The sequence below is a fragment of the Protopterus annectens genome, chromosome 13.part0 (genome assembly GCF_019279795.1).
Source record: "Protopterus annectens isolate FY-2018-M chromosome 13.part0, PAN1.0, whole genome shotgun sequence".
Taxonomy (NCBI): Eukaryota; Metazoa; Chordata; order Ceratodontiformes; family Protopteridae; genus Protopterus; species Protopterus annectens.
The window spans coordinates 138,568,621-138,587,836 of record NC_056747.1 but is presented as its reverse complement, the minus strand read 5'-3'; the positions used below and the strand labels follow the sequence as shown (position 1 = coordinate 138,587,836).

Below are 19,216 nucleotides of genomic sequence, written 5' to 3'. Positions count from 1 at the left end.
TGTTCATCGTGTTACCCTGCTGCAGTCATTACACTCTGGTTATCCTGTCGTCAGGCGGTGCCGCAGTCGGCCAGAATTCCAAAGTCTTGGTCCGGCGTCAGTTGCTGTCGCTTCTTCCCTGACTTCAGTGCGCCAGGGGTATATATAATGCAACCAACGCCATTTTCTCCAGTCTTTCTTGCTGTGCGGTACCCAAAGCAGAAGCAGTTTGCAAGTGCCAGTCGTCCGACTCCTGAGATTTTCGAATTCGAATTTCAGACCGAAGTCTTCTATAAAGCTAAGTACCCCGTTGGGGAAACTTTTCTTGCCTCAGACCGATGTCAGAAAAAGTTAACAGTTGTATTTCTTGTGGGAAGCAAATACCTCAAGGATTTTCATTCTTATTGCATACCTTGCCTAGGCCCAGACCACGACATCACTAGTTGTTGTTTTTGTGCTAGGTTTAATAAGCGTACTATTAAAAGACGCTTTGATTTCGCACGACACTACTTCAGTAGAAAATTTAACTACACTATGCCGTCGGAGCAACCGACTACCGGCGTGCACAAAAAATGCATGGATAAGGACAGACAGCCCAGGCCTAAGCCAGATTCCGAGGCCTTGGCTGGTCCGGTCTCCGGTTCTCCGGTCCTCAGTGAGGCTCCGACGCAACCCCTGACTACCGCAGATCTGGAACTCAAGACCGCTTCGGAACTTTTGGTGGAATGTACCAGGTCGATGCAACCATTTTGTTCAGGCCCTACCGACGACATTGCTGAAAAAGATGTCGGTGCTGCAGAAACACCATCGGTTTCTGAAGGCGTTTTCAGACCGACTACGCTCACCATTAAAACGTATCCTAAGACGAAGACTCCTATTAAATCTAAAAGGACTGCACTTCAGTCCCCTGTTCAAGGCCCCATGCCTAATGGATATGCAACTCATTCCGAGGGATTTCAGTTTTTTGTGTGACAGTGTCTTTACAAATATTTTCACGTACTGAGGAGGGTAGACATGACCATTCACCTGCTGGTGTTGAGTCTGGTGAGGTAAGTGCATTGTTCCACTGGGGATGCTCTAAATTAATTGATTATAAGAAGGACTTTGGACCTCCAAAATGTGTTTGATAAGCCCCTTGGAGTTTCCATTAGGAATGCCAGCAAGTGGTAATTGGATTTGTTTGGAGTTGCTTTGCTTTCACTAATTTTATTAATGTACAAAAAAGTAAAAATTGTAATTTGAAAGAACAACTGAGTATTGAGGAGGCACATAATTTACTAAAGGAATTTGCAGGCTAGAAAGTCATTATTACACCTGCCTGAAATACTGGGTCTGTATTACCACATAAAAAAAGCCATTAATCGAATGGCTTTAAAACCGAAAATGCTGATAAGTGAACTGTGTATTGTAAGGTCGGAAAATTTGCCCTTTTCTCACTGTAGTGCGATCTCTGAGTTGGCGTATATAATTAACAGGGAATGTGAGGGGGCAGCCCCCCACAAAAGTGAGTTCTGTTAACTGCATTTTTGGTTATAAAGCCATTCGTTTAACGGCATTTTCAATGTGATTAATATAGACCCGAAATATTTGTACATGTGTAGAAGTGAATCTTGAATTTTTCTGAAGTATAGAGGCTGAAGTTGCCATTGTGTCAAAGTTATGCAGACAGACTTCCAGGATGAGTATTAAGGATAAACATGTCTTGTTTTACTGTAGTCCGTAATAAAATGGATAAGCTGTTTTTGTTTAAGAAAAAGCAGGACGTATCCTAGGAAGAGACCCTGTAATCAGAACTGTCCCTTACTTTTTTCCCCTCCCCACCGGTTGTAAGTTTCAGCTGAACATTTTTAATGTTTATTGGAATCAGACGTTTCTTTCATGTTTTTCATTGGTTGTTACTATCTTAATTAAAATTTTGTTCTTAAAAAAAAAAAAAAAAAAGTACCACTAACCAAGTTAATACATGCTTCTGTCACTGTTAAGAGTAGTAAATGATCAGCATATTATTACTTTGGGCTTCTTTATGATCCAGAATTTTCAGTATGGGTTGTTAGTTATAGCTGAAAATGCTTTTAAATTAATCAGAATGTTTATTTTAGTTAACCTCTCTTGATTATTTTGTCTTGTCTGGTACTATAGTTTGCAATAAAACATTTTTTATTGCAAAAATATATTGGTGTTAAAATTATCTGTTGTGATTACAAATAATGCAGACTTTTTTTTTATTTCTATCAAGGTAAAACCAGAGTCAGACTGCTAAAAAAGATTACTCTTTAGTTGAAACCTGCTCTAGTAAATGAAGGATATGGTATAACGGGTCTACCTGAACACCGACAATGAAATAACCGACACGACAAAACCTAAAAAAAAAGTTCGAAACCACATGCTTGACAAACCACAATCCCGACAGTCAACAAAACAAATACCTTTCCCGAAAAACACACACACAACACAAGCACACCAAAAACCTTACAAACCTACACTAAACCTTACATACACAACTATCTATGCACTAACCTTAACCCAAACCCTAACCCTAAGGTCCATCACTATCGCATACTTACCCGCACCCTAACCCTAACTCACTTAACCTGCCCCTAAACCTAAAGTCTGTCACTATCGCACACTTAACTGACCCGCACCGTACCCTAATGTCCATCACTATCACACACTTACCTTACCCACACCCTGACCCTAACGTCCATCCCTATCGTACACTTACCTTTACATGTTGGTGTTCTCAACGTCGGGATTCTCCACTGTTGGTCTTCTCCGTTGTCGATCTTCCGGTGTCAGTGTTCTCGTTGTTGGCATTTAGAGATTTCGACGTTTTCAGGTAGACCCGGTATAAAGTATGTGCTTCAGTTCTTAGTCATTTCAAGTGGTATTTGCAGGTCACTTTTGTTTAAGGAGCTCTCTTGTCAGTAGAGAAAACATTTTCTGCTGCCATCTTGACAAATGAAATGACGTCTGTATCACAAATATTGCTAATTATAGATTTCTAGCATTATTGAATATGGGCTGTCTTCAATGAAGCAGGGATGGATGGCAAACCTTTCTTCACAGCTGTGGAGGCCCTTTGCCATGAAGACGAGCATTACTATCAGAACTTGGCAAGATGTGTGCAACAGCTTTGTTCTTTTTGTTGGCTGTTTTATTTCAGTTTTAGCAAAACTGCCAAGGTGTACGAGGTTTATTTTTGTAAGCCAGCAATAGAAAAGGATGGAACTGGTACATCTGAATGGCTTGTCATCCTCTGGAAGGCATTCTGGAGAAAGCCTTGTCTTATCTACATGTTTTATTCAGGATTACAAGAGGAGGTTCCTCATCTCAGCACATTTAGCCAGGGTTCAAGAGAGGTCACTCTTGAATTTCTCAAACACTGAGAGAGAGAAAATTTCAGATCTGGCTGTGAGTAGCTATTTTGGAATAAATTTTTACCAAGCAACATAGTTCATAAGTAGCTGAATGACAGTGAGAGATCAATAGGGGTTTATGTGGTTGTGGTGAGACTTTCAAAAAACGGGCCAGTACCTCTGGAAAGCTCTAGCAAGCAGTCATGATGGTAGTGTGGAAGAATATTAAGGATACCTAAAAACAAAATTGTAAGAAGTAACAGGTTTTATGTGAAATTAAACTACAATATCTAAAGGTAGGAAAAACACAGGTTCCAAAAATGAGGTGGCATCAATGACACGGGAAAATGTACAAGAGTTAAGTGCAAGAAATACAATATGGGCAAATGGTGCAAGTTAATGCAGAAAGAAAAGCTGTCTGAGTAGCAGAAGCCTAAACTAAGGCAGATAACCAATTCAATCAAAATGAAAATAAAACAATTTTTGTAGATACAGAATAGACCAAATAAAGGAAAGAATATTGAAGAATAATGCTAACATGCATGGGGTGAGTAGAATGTGGTGATAAAAAGCAGGATTACTAAACAGAATAATGCTAACGTGCATGGGGTGAGTAGAATGTGGTGATAAAAAGCAGGATTACTAAATAGAATACTGAAGAATAATGCTAACATGCATGGGGTGAGTAGAATGTGGTGATAAAAAGCAGGATTACTAAATAGAATAATGCTAACGTGCATGGGGTGAGTAGAATGTGGTGATAAAAAGCAGGATTACTAAATAGAATACTGAAGAATAATGCTAACATGCATGTGGTGAGTAGAATGTGGTGATAAAAAGTAGGATTACTAAATAGAATACTGAAGAATAATGCTAACATGCATGGGGTGAGTAGAATGTGGTGATAAAAAGCAGGATTACTAAATAGAATACTGAAGAATAATGCTAACATGCATGGGGTGAGTAGAATGTGGTGATAAAAAGCAGGATTACTAAATAGAATATTGAAGAATAATGCTAACATGCATGGGGTGAGTCGAATGTGGTGATAAAAAGCAGGATTACTTAATAGAATACTGAAGAATAATGCTAACATGCATGGGGTGAGTCGAATGTGGTGATAAAAGCAGGATTACTAAATAGAATACTGAAGAATAATGCTAACGTGCAATGGGGTGAGTCGAATGTGGTGATAAAAAGTAGGATTACTAAATTAATGCTTCTTGGTGTTTACAAATGAAGAGAGGGGTGGTAAGGTTGGCAGCACCCCATGCCCACTCTTACTGATGTTTGCTATCATTAGCTCTAACAATACCCCTGCTCCTAACCCACACCTACACATGTGGTTAAAACCCTTTCATTTACAGTAGCACAAGACAGAGTGTCTTGAGTTATTTTTTCTTCTGTCAGTCACAAGAAGAGCATTGTTTCTGTTTTCACTTAATGTTTTTGGCACTTTGGATTTAAGGTAAGCGTACTGTCACCGTGCAGGTATCAACATATTGCGTGCATCTGTATTTCTGCATGTTGAAATTTCACTTTTATAGTTTTCTTACCTATGTTTTTGCCTTCTCCCTGACCCTGCCTGTTTCAGTATTCTGGAAGAGCTGCTGTTCTACCCTTGCCATTGTCTCATCACTTTGAAGTAATTAATTTAGTAATTGTTCAACAAGCACATAAGTTGTGTTTTCCTCAACTTTTCATTGCTTTGCCTTTGTACAGGAACATTGGATACATCCATAGCTGTCGTTACATTTTTGCTGTATTGGTATTTTTCAAATGTTGTGAATCCAGGTTTGCAAAATAATGAAATTATCAAATCCATGGACCAACTGAATGAAAATGTGAAGCCTTGTAGGCACAGTTGGTAGTGCTTCAGTCTCATAATCTGAAAATTGTGAGTTTGATCCTCACACAGGGCAGTTTCAAATTTTAGGCGTATTCAGCAATGATGATGTGGGCATGTTAGCTCTAATTACCTACACAGAAGAGACACCTGAAGCTCCTTTAGGGTTCAGTGGAAAATGAGGGAAACTGCCGATGGTTCAGCTGCATTCTTCAAAGTGTGTATTAGTTTGCAAACTAATTCCTAGTATTTACTTATGAACTCTTGAAAGTAATGCAACAAATTTAATGCAACACTTAAAGCATTCCTTTTCTGATATGTTAAAAAAAAAAAAAAAAAAATCAACTGTACTGTTACTAGTAAGGTAGGGTACAGTACGTGCTAATCTTAAACTAATTTACCTTTAGGCACTGAACCTGTCAAAATGTATAGAACGTTTTGTTCAGTGGCTTTCACCACATTTTCCAGCATGTGCCTTTGAAGGCTGGGAAAGAACACGCAGCTTATTCTTAACTTTCAAGAGTTTAGATAATGAGGTTCAACTGCTTAATGACTGAGGTGACTTTTTCTAGTTTTTCACTTGGCACATATAGTTCCATTTATTATCCTGACATTTATTGGCGCTGGCTTCCTTAAGTACGTTACTTACCAATTAAGAGGTAGTGTAAGAAAAGGCAGGGTCTAAACAAATTGACACCTAATGTTGTTAATCTAGGGTGTCCAGTGTCCTGCAGTCCAAATTACTTCGGAAATAAAAATGTCAGAAATAAAAATGTCAGCCTGGCTGCCAGGGATTCATTTGTAAATGCGTCTTGCTTATATCTGCATATTTAAGCTTCATTTAACTTTCACTAATGGTGGCAGTTTGTGGAAGTTCATGTTCTGTGCTTGTGCACTGCTGCACTCCAAATTTTCAGCTTTTCTGGACTGTGCATGTGTTGGTTTGATTTCCTGTTTTGATTCTGGGCATTTTGTTTAACCTGTTCAGCCTGCCTGGTTTCATTTGTCTGATTGAAGAGTCTGCTTTATTACTTCTCATCTTCCTGTTACATCATGTACAAAGCACTGGGGTTTTGTTGTTCTTTGGCTGGAGAGCCATTGGTGATTCATTTGGTTTTGGCTCCCTTTTGCTTGGTCCCTTGTTCGTGCTTGTTGTTTGGAGCTCTGTTTGCTTCACTTGGTGCTTCCTGGATTTCAATGTGTCTGTTTGCAATGGTTGCCATCAAAGAGCTGCGGGGACATTGTTTTTGATGCTGTCGGGTTTCCTTGAGACTTAGGGCTACTGTTCATCTGATCAGTAGTTTTGCCTTAAGGAAATCTCCACAACTCTTCAAGAACCAGTGTGTAAATCAGCTTTAGCTGCTGTTGATACTTGGATATGCTGGTTTGTCTAGACTTAGAATAACATAAAAGGCCCTAGTACTATTTGTATATTGTGCAGTCTGCAGTGGCTGGACTACATTTGGACAGCTGGAATTTGTCTTCATATTTACTTTTGTCTTGCACTGCATCATACACTTTCTTTTATTGGACGGTATTTATTGGATTGCAGAGTTTCTGCAACTGCTAATTTAATTGTTAGGGTTTGTGCCTTTTTTGTGACTGGGTTTTTACTCAGTATTCGCGGTTACCATAACTTGATTGTTTGTATCATAAATTGATAATGCTATAATTTTGATTTGTATTCTCATAGATTGCTGGTTTACATTGTTTAGTTTATTCTGTTTGATTTTATTTTAATTTACTTGGCTATGACTATTTTTTTTTCCTTTGATCAACTTCTAGCTCTTTGTCCTTTCTATCAACTGTTTCTCTCCCACAATTACTACCCGCTGTTAACATTTTGGCATCACTAGAAGGTATAGAGCTGGATATAACCACTCATTGTCGCAATATAATCATTATGGAGCTGTTGGTAATTCCGTTATTAGAATATGTGACTTCACCTGCCCTTAGACAGTGTACTTTAATTTCTATTCCTTTATCTGGTATGACAGTGGACAACAATCTCAACCAATGTTATTTATTTTAATGCATGTTCAGCTGTAAATAAGACACCTGTACTACATCACTTAATTAGTAACTGTGATTTAGCTTCTGTTACAGGAGACATGACTTAATGAAAGGGCTGGCCCTATAATATCATATACTGTAGTTCCATCTGTTTTAACATTTTTCACCATTTTAGACCTACTCATTCCAGTTGTGGTGTAGCTATCATTTACGGTGAGCATTTGAGCTGCTGTAATATCTTAACAGGATTACAAAATACATTTGAATTTGTTCTTTGCCATGGTTTCTCAGTTGGCTATTTTATCTGTTGCCCTCCAGGTAACTGTCGGATGTTTCTGCAAATATTTGTTGAATTTCTCTCATGTCATGTGTTCTCTCACCCTCGCTGGTTAATTGCTAGCAATTTTAACATGAGAGTGGATGACTTGTATTTATCTTTTGTTCCAGAGTTTTTGTCTTATTAATGGATTTGTGTAGAAACAACACATTGACTCTCCAACCCATTTTCAAGGACATACTATTGATCTTGTTTTCCAGCTTGAAGTTTGTCTTTCTAATATTTTGATTATATAACAACACCGACCACAAACCACCACCGACCACAAACCACCGACTGTAATAGAGGCAATCAGGAAAAACAAATTTCTTTAATTCTCTAGCACTTCGGAGTTTCCACCTTCAAGGAATATCAAACAGTAAAATCACAAACCAAACTTGCGTATATAATACATTCAATTAGTAACGCATGCCTACTAATTACACAACAATTTATCTTAAAGCAGACACTTCCAATTTAGTTCATTGTTAAGACCATTAGATATCATTGTTTTATATTTTAAAATAAAAACGCTTTCTTTATATAATAATTTTTGTTTTAATACATTTTCATCCATACTTAAACGTTTTAGACTTTCTAAAACAGTACCCTGTAACAGGGACCCATTACTATTATGAAACATCCTAAAATGAGCAGCAGTTATTTTATCCTCTCTAATATTTTTAACATCTCTCATATGCTCCATGAATCTAACACGAAATTCTCTTTCAGTTTCCCCTATGTAATAAAGTTCACATGGACATTTCAATGCATTTATTACCCCTCTACTTCTACATGTGTATGTATCTCTAGGCTCGAATTAAAGACCCAGAGACCATTTCACAGGGACCCAAAGGCATTAAGGCCACTACTGGCAAATATCCTACTCCCTCTGATAGAGATTCCAGGGGCCTGGACAGATGGGGTAAGAAGGTACATACTTCTGCTACTTTGGCCATTAGGGCCTTAAACTGCCAGTTTCATATGTTAAAGTATCAGCAGCATATTATTGGATTACTTAAACAGAAAATGATGTTGATTCCTGACTGTGCTGAAAATAAAGAATTACAGGATTTAATGCATTCTGCTGAACAAGTTGGTAAACATACTTTGCAATGTGGTTTTGACTCCTTAGAAGCATCTTGCAGGGCTGCTGTCACTAGGTCTATTCTTAGAAGGCATGCTTGGCTTAAGGAGCAAACTTTGCCAGATCATGTTAAAGCTAAATTAGTGGGTGCTCCCTTAAACCAAGACCGCCTGTTTGGCAACAAAGCAGAAGTAGTACTTAAAAAGATGGAGGAAAAGGCTAAATCTATGCAAACTGTTAAAGATTTCCTGCAAGTACAGCCTCCCAGATTTAGTAGGCATTGGCCTTCTAAGAACTGGTCCTTTACTGTCTCTTCCAGGCCTTTTCAGTCCAACCCCAGGAACAGCAGACCACCTAGGCCACAGTCTCAAGGTACTCACAGGCCTAAGCAGTGGGGGGCTCCCACTTCTAAAGCTGGAAAGTAGTAAGACATCCCCCTATGGTAATCTGTCAATGACTTAACCTTAAACCTTCCAAGACCTGCTCAACTGACTGCTCCTTTAGGGGGAAAGATTGCCCTGCATGCAAAAAATTGGGAACTCATTACCCAAGACAAATGGGTTTTAAATATAGTTTCCCAAGAATACAGATTCCACTTCCACACCTTACCAACCCCAAACGGTTGGCCAGACCTATCCCCAAATCAGTGGGCAGAGGCTTAACAGCAGGTTCTCTCTCTTCTAAGTATCAGGGTTATTCAACCTGTCCCAGAAGAGGAATGGGGACAAGATTTTACTCGAGACCTTTTTTGGTACCCAGAAAAGATGACAAATTGCATCCTATCCTGGACCTGTCTAGCCTAAACACCTTTTTGGCAATCCCAAAATTCAAAATGCTAACTCTTCATCAGCTGCTTTCCCTGCTAGGCAGAAATGCCTGGTTGGCAACATTGGACTTAAAGGAGGCTTACCTGCACATCCCAATAAGGGAATCTTGCAGAAAATACCTACGCTTCAGAGCAGGCTACATGCACTATTAGTTCTCTGCACTGCCCTTTAGCTTATCTACTGCGCCCAGGGTATTCACAAAGTGCCTTGGTCCAGTCACTGCATTCTACAGGCAAAGAAATATTCAAATATTCCTGGACGATTGTCTAATTCAGGCAGAAAGCCAGGACACACCATTAAATCATCTGGCATTTGTAACGAAACTGCTAACTTCACTGAGGTACACCATAAACGAAAAGAAATCCCACCTAGTACCCTACCAACAAATTGTATTCCTGGGAGCAAGCTTGAATACAACTTCCCAGATGGCCTACCTCATGCCAGAGAAGCAAGTTTATTTGACACCGTACTTCAAACTACTGGCCACAAAGACCCAGTTATCTGCAAGTAAAATACTGCAAGCCCTGGGCTTCATGGCCTCTTGCATTCTACTAATTCCATATGCAAGACTGCATATGAGGAAACTACAATGGTATCTAAAAAGCCTATGGTGTCAACATTCTCAGGACCTGGAATCAGTGATTCTTATTATTCCTTGTATAAAAACAGAGTTCCTTTGGTGGGCAGAGGCTTGCCACCACAACAAGGGACTGCCATTCACTCGACCCCCTGCCACCCAAACCCTAACAAGAAATGCATCAGACTATGCATGGGGGGCTCACTTGGCAGAGCAGTGCATTCAGGGCAAATGGAACCTGAGTCAAATGCACCTGCATATCAATCAAAAAGAAATGTTAGCTGTACAGAATTCTCTGACAGCCTTCAAGGACCACATTCTTCCAGGACAATTATTGGTAAAGATGGACAACACCACTGTTATGGTATACATAAGCAGGGGGGGGAACACACTCATACTCCATCTGCAGACTATCCATGGCTCTGTGGAACACAGCCTTGAGCTACCAAGTGTACCTACAGCTCAATTCTTGCCAGGCAAGCTAAATTCAGTGGCAGACGAACTAAGCAGAAATCTCATGGACCCACACGAGTGGAAACTGTAACCAAAGATATTCAACATTTTGAGAAACAAATGGGCGAGCCCGGAGATGGACCTGTTTGCCTCCCGTCAGAACTACCAATTGGACAAATTCTGCACAAGGACTCCCCACAGACAAGCTTGGAAAGTGGAAAGCCCTGTCCTTCACCTGGGAAAGCCTCTCAGTTTATGCCTTTCCCCTCAAAAGTTCTACTAAACATCAAACAGGACAAACCAAGGACTATACTGATTGCAGCAGACTGGCCACGCCAACATTGGTACCCCCTCTTGCGCAGTATGTCACTGCTGGAACCATGGCACCTGCCTCAGACCCCCTTCTTTGCTGTTCCAGCAGTAGGGCTAGATTCTGCACCCCCAGCTCCAAACCCTGAACCTGGCAGCCTGGCTAATTACCCGAGTTCTCCAATACCACCCCTCGGCAAACAAGTGCTGGATGTCATCCTGGATGCAAGGAGGCCTAGTACTAGAAAATCCTATGCTGAAAAGTGGAAAAGATTCTGTTCCTGGAGCCAGACTCTGGGGATGGGGACAACAGTGCCCAGTTTACCGCATATTCTTCAATACTTAACAGAGATGCTTCACAAGGGCCTTTCCTTCTCTTCTATTAAAATTCATGCCTCAGCCATTTCAGCACATTATAATACTGAGCCACCCCTCTTTTCTCACCCCTTGCTGAAACAATTCTTCAGAGGGGCCAAAAATTTAAGACCTCCCAGGAGAGCCCCTACTCCAGCCTGGGACCTTAACTTTGTATTGGAAAAGCTCACTCTACCTCCTTTTGCGCCAGCTGCAACTGCAGAGTTGAAATTCCTTTCTTGGAAAACAGCCTTCCTTCTAGCCATATCTTCAGCAAGAAGGGTGTCTGAATTACAGACCCTCATGGCAGTGGGGGCCCTTCATCATCTTTCATGCGGACAGGGTGTCGCTCAGGACCAATCCTTCCTTTATGCCCAAGGTGGTATCCAGTGTGGCCCTTAATAAGTCCATTAATTTGCCAACCTTCTTCTCTAACCCACAGAACAACGAACGAATTGTGCACTCCTTGGACATGCGCAGACAACTTAGATTTTATTTGGACAGGACTTAAGCCTCTCTGGAAATCTGAACAGCTGCTAGTTGCCTTTGCTGCAGGGACAGAGGGGAAGGCCATTTCAAAGCAAACCATTTCTGAGTGGATAGGCCATTGCATTAATTTCTGCTATAAGCACCATGGAAAACCTACCCCACAGGGAATAAGATCCAGTTCCACCAGGGCTGCATCTACTTCTGCAGCCTTTCTCAGAGGTGTTCCTACCAGGGGCATTCTAGAAGCTGCTACCTGGAGTTCTGTACATACCTTCACCAAACATTACCACTTGCCAATTTTTTCTAAATCCAGAGCTGGTTTTGCCACTGCAGTCTTGCAGGGCCTAATAGCTGGTCCTAATGCTCTCCGATTGCCTTTTCCCTTACTTAGCTTTGGGAATCTACCCAAATGTAATGACTGCAACAGAGAAACACGAAGAAGATAGTACAGTTGTGTACACTTACCATAAATGTAGATGTTCAAGTGTATTCACTGTTGCAGTCCTGGTTACTCTCCCTCCAGCCCCCTGACTTCTACTGACTATACCTCTCTTCTTGTTTACTGTATTTAAGCTTTCTGGTGTATTTGCTTATTGTTGGAGGTGTAACCTTGTATATAATTGCTTCCCATTATGGGGGCACCTGACATCTGGAGCAAGAAAAACTGATGTGGCGTCTGCTGCATGCTTTATACCCCTGACTACCTGACATCATGGAAGATGAGCTAGCAACCGACGCAGGACCCAAGACTTTGATAATCAGGCCGACTGAGGGCTACCTGCAAGCAGATAACCCAAATGTAATGACTGCAACAGTGAATACACTCAAACATCTACATTAATGGTAAGTGTACACAACTGTACTTTCTGCTATTTCACCTCGTCTTTTCTTGTTCATACTGTTTCCTTTAATGATGACTTGAATGAACTCATTAATATGTAAAACGAGTTAACCTCTTCTGTTGATTTGCTTACCCCTGCCCATTTTCAACATTCCAACCTGACCCCACATGAGAGTTGGATGACTTCCTCAGTCTTAGTTCTTAGGACTGTCAGTTGATTGGTGCACAGGTGGTGTCATACACGTACACTACAGGATAGACTTGCTTTGCATTGCCATTATGCCACTTATTTAGAAGTCTGAAATGCCAAATCCTCATACTTATCGGCTCTGATCACAATGGCACCAAACTCTCCAGCAGCTCCTTTTAAAGTGGTGGACCGCCTTGCACATCCTGGTTTGGTTGTACACCAGACGTTCTTTTTCTGTTGAAGAATGTGAGCTGGCTGCTTGCTATTTTCATACTAAAAGTCTCTATTTGATAGTCTGTGGTCTCACTTCCTAACTCTCCTTTGTTTTACCACTTACTTTTCAAGCCTGAGAAGAGTTTACCACTCCTGACAATAATGACCTATGCAGTATGATTTCCAGTGTGTGTAGTACTACCTGTTCTTTGGATCCATGTCCTTCTCTGTGGTGGTATCCCTTGGGGCCATTTATCACTGTTACTCAGGGTCATCATCACCTCCCTTAGGCTTGAAATATTTCTTTCATGCATGAAAGAAACATTGGCGACCCCAATTCTTAAAAAGCATGACTTGATCCTGGACGGTCTCAATAGTTACTGTGCTGTCTCTAATTTCTAACTCTCATTTTTTGAGTAAGACTTAAAGTTGTTTATCTCCAGTTAGAATCATTTTTGGCTGCTTGGGACATTTTAGATCCATTGCAGTCTAATTTTAGAGGTAGACACAATATCGAGGCAGCTCTTACAGGGTCTTGAACAATCTCCTAGTTGCAAGAGACCAGCATGTGCATTCTATCTTGGTCCTTCTGGATCTGTAATCAATATTTGATTTAGTGGACCATGCAGTACCTTTTGGACAGGTTATATCATTGTTGTGGCCTTTCAGGCACCGCCTTGAATTGGTTCACTACTTGTTTGTCTGGGTGCCCCCAGAGGGTTGTGTCTGGCACAAACTTATCCTCTTCCTTCCCTTTGTATTGTGGAGTTCCACAGGTTTCTATCCTTGGTCCCATATTGTTCGCCATCTATCTATTGCAACTTGGGAATGTCCTACGCTTGAGTGGTATTCAGTGTCATGGCTGCTGACAATACACAGCTTTTCCTTAGGGTACTGTCTCTTGCCCAAATTCTCTTTATTTACAAACTGTAATTTTTCCATGATTGGATTGTCACCAACGGGTTTAGTGTTTTCATCCTACCTTGAGAATCTCTTCCCTTCCAGTCTTGCCTGGTATCCAGTATCACGGTAACAAACTGAATTTTATATCTAAGGTGCGTGATCTCCCAGTTGTTCTTGATTGACACTTAAGGGCCACATTTCTGCCGTCATCAAGAATCATGTTTTCATCTTAGGAGTATCTCCTTGATCAAGCACCTGGTTCCTTCTAATGATCTTCCTGCTGTAATTCATCCTGTGATTTCTTCATTTGAATCACAGAAACTCTTTACTGATTAGTCTTGCTGATTATGATCTTTCACGTCTACAGCTTGTTAAATATTCTGCGCACGTTTATTATCTGAAGTGTCAAGATTTCATCATTTTACACCAGTATGCTATTCTTTACATTGGTCGCCTATCAAATATAATATGTACAAGATTCTTTTACTGGTTTATCTTTCTGTTCACAACCTGGGTCCATCATATTTAAGAGCTTTTACACCCCTATGTCCCCTCCTGTACATTAGGATCTTGCCTACAAAGTCATCATTTTGTTCCATCATTTAACTTGCTGTCTTCAGACTTCCGCTCTCTTAGCTGTCAAGGCCCCATTATATGGAATACTCTCCGATCTGGAATCGGGAAATACCTACAGCTACTGGCTTCAAAAATGCTCTTAACACCTATTTGTTTGAACTTGCTTTTCTTTGATTATTTGTTGTTTATTATTTGTGTTTTTATTTTCATGTACAGTACTTGTGTTCTAGCCCTTAAGTAAACTTGAACACTTTGCCATTTATTCATATTTATTTTCATTGGCAGTTTCATAACTGAAAGAGCCGTGTTATTGAGACATCGTACAAAATATGGTGATGTGCAAAAAATTCACTCCCTGTCCATGCATAATACACAAATACTGGACATACTAATGGTTATAGTTATAACCAATATTTCCTTATGTACATTAATATTACAAATGTAACTGACTTAACAGACTATTGCATGTCATCAGGTGAAAAACATATTGATGAAGAAAACTGATGCTTCATATTCAGTATTATGTTATTATACAAACAAGCATGACTTTTTTTACTTCTATAATTATCTCAATAAACAAACTCGGAAATTAATTTTTTGCTGTCATGAAACCTCATGTCATACTGAAGAAAAATGCTCTGGCACTTGTGTGCCTGTGTTGTACAGTTCTCAAGATATGAAAGGTTGTTCTTGAAACTTTAGAGAAAAATGTGTATAGTTCTGGGTTTGTACATATAAGATATTACAGCATTTATACAGATTCTGAATGCATTGACTGTTATCCCTGTAAAGATGACGTTTTTATAGATAATATTGATTTGCACCGTTTTAATAGAATGTACTGTTCACAAAATATTTACATTTGTTTGGCATATGTTTTTTAACTTGACCTTTCAGAAAATGTGGAATGTTAGGATGTGTGTAGACTGATGTGACATGACCTGATACTGTGAGTTTTGGTAATGAGTGACATTTTGCAGTCCTAAGCCTGTTTTTTTTTTTTTTGTAAGGATCCGAGTATGTCATTTAATCAGATAGTTCTCCTCAGCTGCCCTGAAAAAAAAGAGCAGTTATAGTTGTGATATTTTATAGAAGTAACCAAGTGTAGTAATGGTATCAGCAAAGTGAATGCTGAATGTAGTTATGCAACTTTGTAAAAATGATGGGTTGGTTTATGTGGTACGTGTATCACAAAAAATGTCCCGAGTTGTCAACTGTTAAGGGTTCAGGGAGCTGATTGTTACAGTCTGTACCTTGAGTTCCACTTATTAGCCAGATGGTATTTAAACATGTATTTGAAAGTGCCCATGTTATAATTCATGCTATTTCAGATCATGTATCCATAGAGAAGAAATGTGTCCCAAAAGCATACATTATGCAAATACCCCACTGAAGCATGGGCATGATTCCTTGCAAGGTGACCATCTGGAACACTACTTATCAAATGTACTGGTTAAAGCTGCAATGTTCCAGAATGGGAAGAAAGATGCATGTCCCCTGGGGACCAGGAAGGTTCAGGAGTCTAATCCCTTCTGTCCTCCTGCATTTTAACAGCACCTTTGAATAGCAGATTCTGGGCCTATCCCAAACACTGCACTGACATGCCAGCAGAGCCCTTTTGGGGGGAAGATGCATGAGCTCTGCTGTGTGATTGGCGGAGATCATATTTGGCACACGATGTTCTCCAAGCTAGGCTAGGCTTGGCCAACCAACCTTCCCCATGTGTTGTCCCAGATTATGTGCAAGATTTCTGTAAGCCACCTGGGAGAATTAACACCTTGGTCAAATTTGCCTTGGACTTGAACAATTGCAGGGCTGACCAAATCAACTTTCTTGGAGCCTTGTCATATACTTCAGGTCTAAGAATGTCCAGTTGAACTCTTTCCTCATCTCTAATTTCTTCCCAACTATCTGTTGCACTGCAAACGTTGGGTCATTTGTGCTGCATCCTGATCTGAATCCAAACTCATCTCCCATCTTAAGTGAATATGCAGAGTAGTAGAAAGCATCAGTCACCCTCTCCATAACTTCCATAGAGTGTGACAGGAGTTTTATACCTATGTACTGCTTACAGTTGTGAATGCCCCCTTTGTTCTTGCACACTGTCACTAGTATTTTTGTTGCCCAGTCATCTGAGATACGTCTCTCTCTCTCCATACTGCTTTGAATACCCTCTGGAGCCATTTCACCCCTAACTTGCCCGTTGTCTTGATTATGTCTGCTATGTCCTCATTTGAGACTGCTGATTTCCTTGACTTCATTTTCCTTAGTGCTGCTCTTGCTTCTTTTAGGGTGGGCAGCTCCTCTTCTCTCATCATAGACTGTGTGGTGTAGTACAGTTTCTGTGGGGTTTTTCACCATTCAGAAGCCTCTGGAAGTACTCCTCCCATTTGCCTTTGATGTCCTGTGGACTGGTGAGCTGGTTGTTGCTGCCAACCTTTATGAAGGGTATCTGATGACCATCTTCTTTTCTTTGCCTCACTTTCCAGCATCTTGTTGAGTACCTCTGACACCTTGTTCTTTGCTACTGCAACTGCTTTCTTAGCCTGTTTGTTATCCAAACTGTATTCCTTCTTTGCCTGATCTCTTTTCTATCTCCCACTTTTTCTTTCACTCCTTTCTTTTGATGACTTTCTAGAATTTTGCATTCCACCACCACCAGTTTTCTGTATGGTCCTCCATTCCTAAACCTTGCTCAGCTGCACATCTGTCCTGCAGACCTTACATGTGCTGTTTTGAGGCACTGACGTTGTTTATCTCCACCCGTTTCCTCTTCTTCCTGTAACGCCAGAGCCCTGAGTAATTTCTTTAACTTCTGTGGTTTCTAGCCAGTCAACTTCCAGGTCTTCAACCTAGTATCTGTTGATCTTAGAGCCTTATTTGAACACTGCTTGCAGTTGACTGTTGCATTTGGTATGCTGGGGCAGATTGTTTCATTGGGGATGACTTTGCAATCACTAATTGTACCTCAATACCCTTTCTTTCCGAGGAGGAAGTCTACCGGAGTTGCATATTGGCCACTCTTGTATCTGAGCTTGTGATTGCCTCTCTTATTGAATCATGTGTTGGCCACCATCAAGCCATTTGCCAGACTGAAGTTTAGAATGGCCTCTCCTTCTTTACTTCTGTTACCCCACCCATGTGGACCCAGTCAGTCCTCATATCCTGTTCTATCTGTCCTGATATGTGCGTTCGGGTCATCCATTATCAGTTGACCTGCTTTATGTAGTAGGTCGTGCAACTGCTGCCAGAATGCAATGTTTTCCTCGCTAACACTACTTTGCAATGGGGCATAGGCTGAGATTATGAATAGTGCCCTATCTTTATGCTTGAGTCTGATTGCCATGAATCTGTCACTAATTCTGATGACCCCCCCCTCCTCACTGCCTTCTGAAGCCTCTCTGTCACCACAGTCCTCACACCATTTCTAGTCTGTCCTCCCTTGAGTAGTAGACTATGGATCCCAAGCCACGTGTTCTTGCTTCACTGCTCTTCTGTCTTGCCTGTTGGATTCAGAGGACGTCCAACTTTCTCCTTGCCACCATATCATCCACTTCCAAACTGCATCCTGTCAGGGACTCAAATGCACTGACATAGCGATTCTGCTTGGCAGGTTTTTTTTTTTCTTTTACAAACCAGGCAAAAAACAAACTGAAGAAGTGCAGGTGAAACACAAATTTAAGGTCCAAGGAAATAAACTGCTGTAGATAAAATCCACAAGAACTTTAATCCAGAAGCCTTTTAAAATAAAAACTTGTTTAGAAACAATGAAAGATAAGCGCTTATATTCAAACAAAATACATGAACTTTTTTTTTTTATATATATATAAACATCCAGCTTTCACTCAACAGAGCTGCCCAGGTAACCCAAGATGTGCAACTTGGCACTGGCTGGCCTGTAGCTTATTAACCCATGGCTGCTGGGTTTTATGGCAGATACACACACTGGCTAATTGGGGCACATAGAGCCCTCCCATCATTGGCTTGGGTCCCTGGCATAGGTCTGGAGTAGGCCAGGTCCTCAACTCACTTATTACTGGTAAATACCCATGCCCATTTTTGGTGACATTAATGTGACCAGATCACCTAGAGGCAATTTTTATACAGTTGTGGCTAGCCCTGCCACAGCATATTCTGTGATATATGTTCTCCTGTTCAGAGAATACTACAAACCACAGTTAATCTATAAAACTCATTCACCTATAGGCACCATCTAGATTCTGTGCTGGTGCCCACAACTCCATTTTTAGCTGAGTTTTAGGTGGAAACACCAAACATGTTTTTGAGAGATTGCAGGAACCCTACAGAGACACAGGAAGAACATGACAACTCCACACATGCATTGTATGGAGATCAGGATTGAACCTTGTACCTTGTGCACAGGACGCAAAGACCTTGACCATTATACCAACTGTGTTTCAATACTCCATACTTTGCAGGTATGCAGTGAAGTCTGTGGCCATGATCAGTTTCAGTACATTTAAAGCAGTGATATATGGTATCCTACTGAAAAAGCTAGAACAAAATTAGAAGGATCTGTCTAGGTCCGAGATACAGGAAGATACTGTAACTTTCCAGCACCTGCTAAACCTAATTCTGTAATAGGGTGAGGAGGGAAGAGAATAGCTGAGAGCCCTAAGCCCCAAACATGGCATAGGAGTAAACCTTTTCGTGCCACATCTGTCAAAAATGTTGCAATCTCTGTCAGACCAAAGCAGCTGTAAGTAAGTCAAGACTGAAGTGCTTGGTGAGATGATCTGCCCACTTAGCAAATATGGAAGTGTATCAGCCTTTTCTGGGAATATTGAGGCAGAATCTGGTTAAACCCAGGGTGATCTGATAGCGTGTCTAAAGACAGACTCCAAGGGAGGGATGAATAATGGCTCT

General features: G+C 40.7%; 1 protein-coding gene and 1 non-coding gene across 2 annotated transcripts in view; both read left to right on the top strand.

Annotated features, from left to right (window-relative positions):
* LOC122787848 (solute carrier family 35 member E1-like) overlaps positions 1-19,216 on the top strand; it is a 122,047-nt gene that overhangs the window by 34,184 nt on the left and 68,647 nt on the right. The gene's annotated exons all lie outside the window — the stretch shown is intronic.
* On the top strand, positions 5,185-5,257 carry TRNAM-CAU. Its single transcript has one exon. It is a non-coding gene; the product is annotated as a tRNA-Met (tRNA).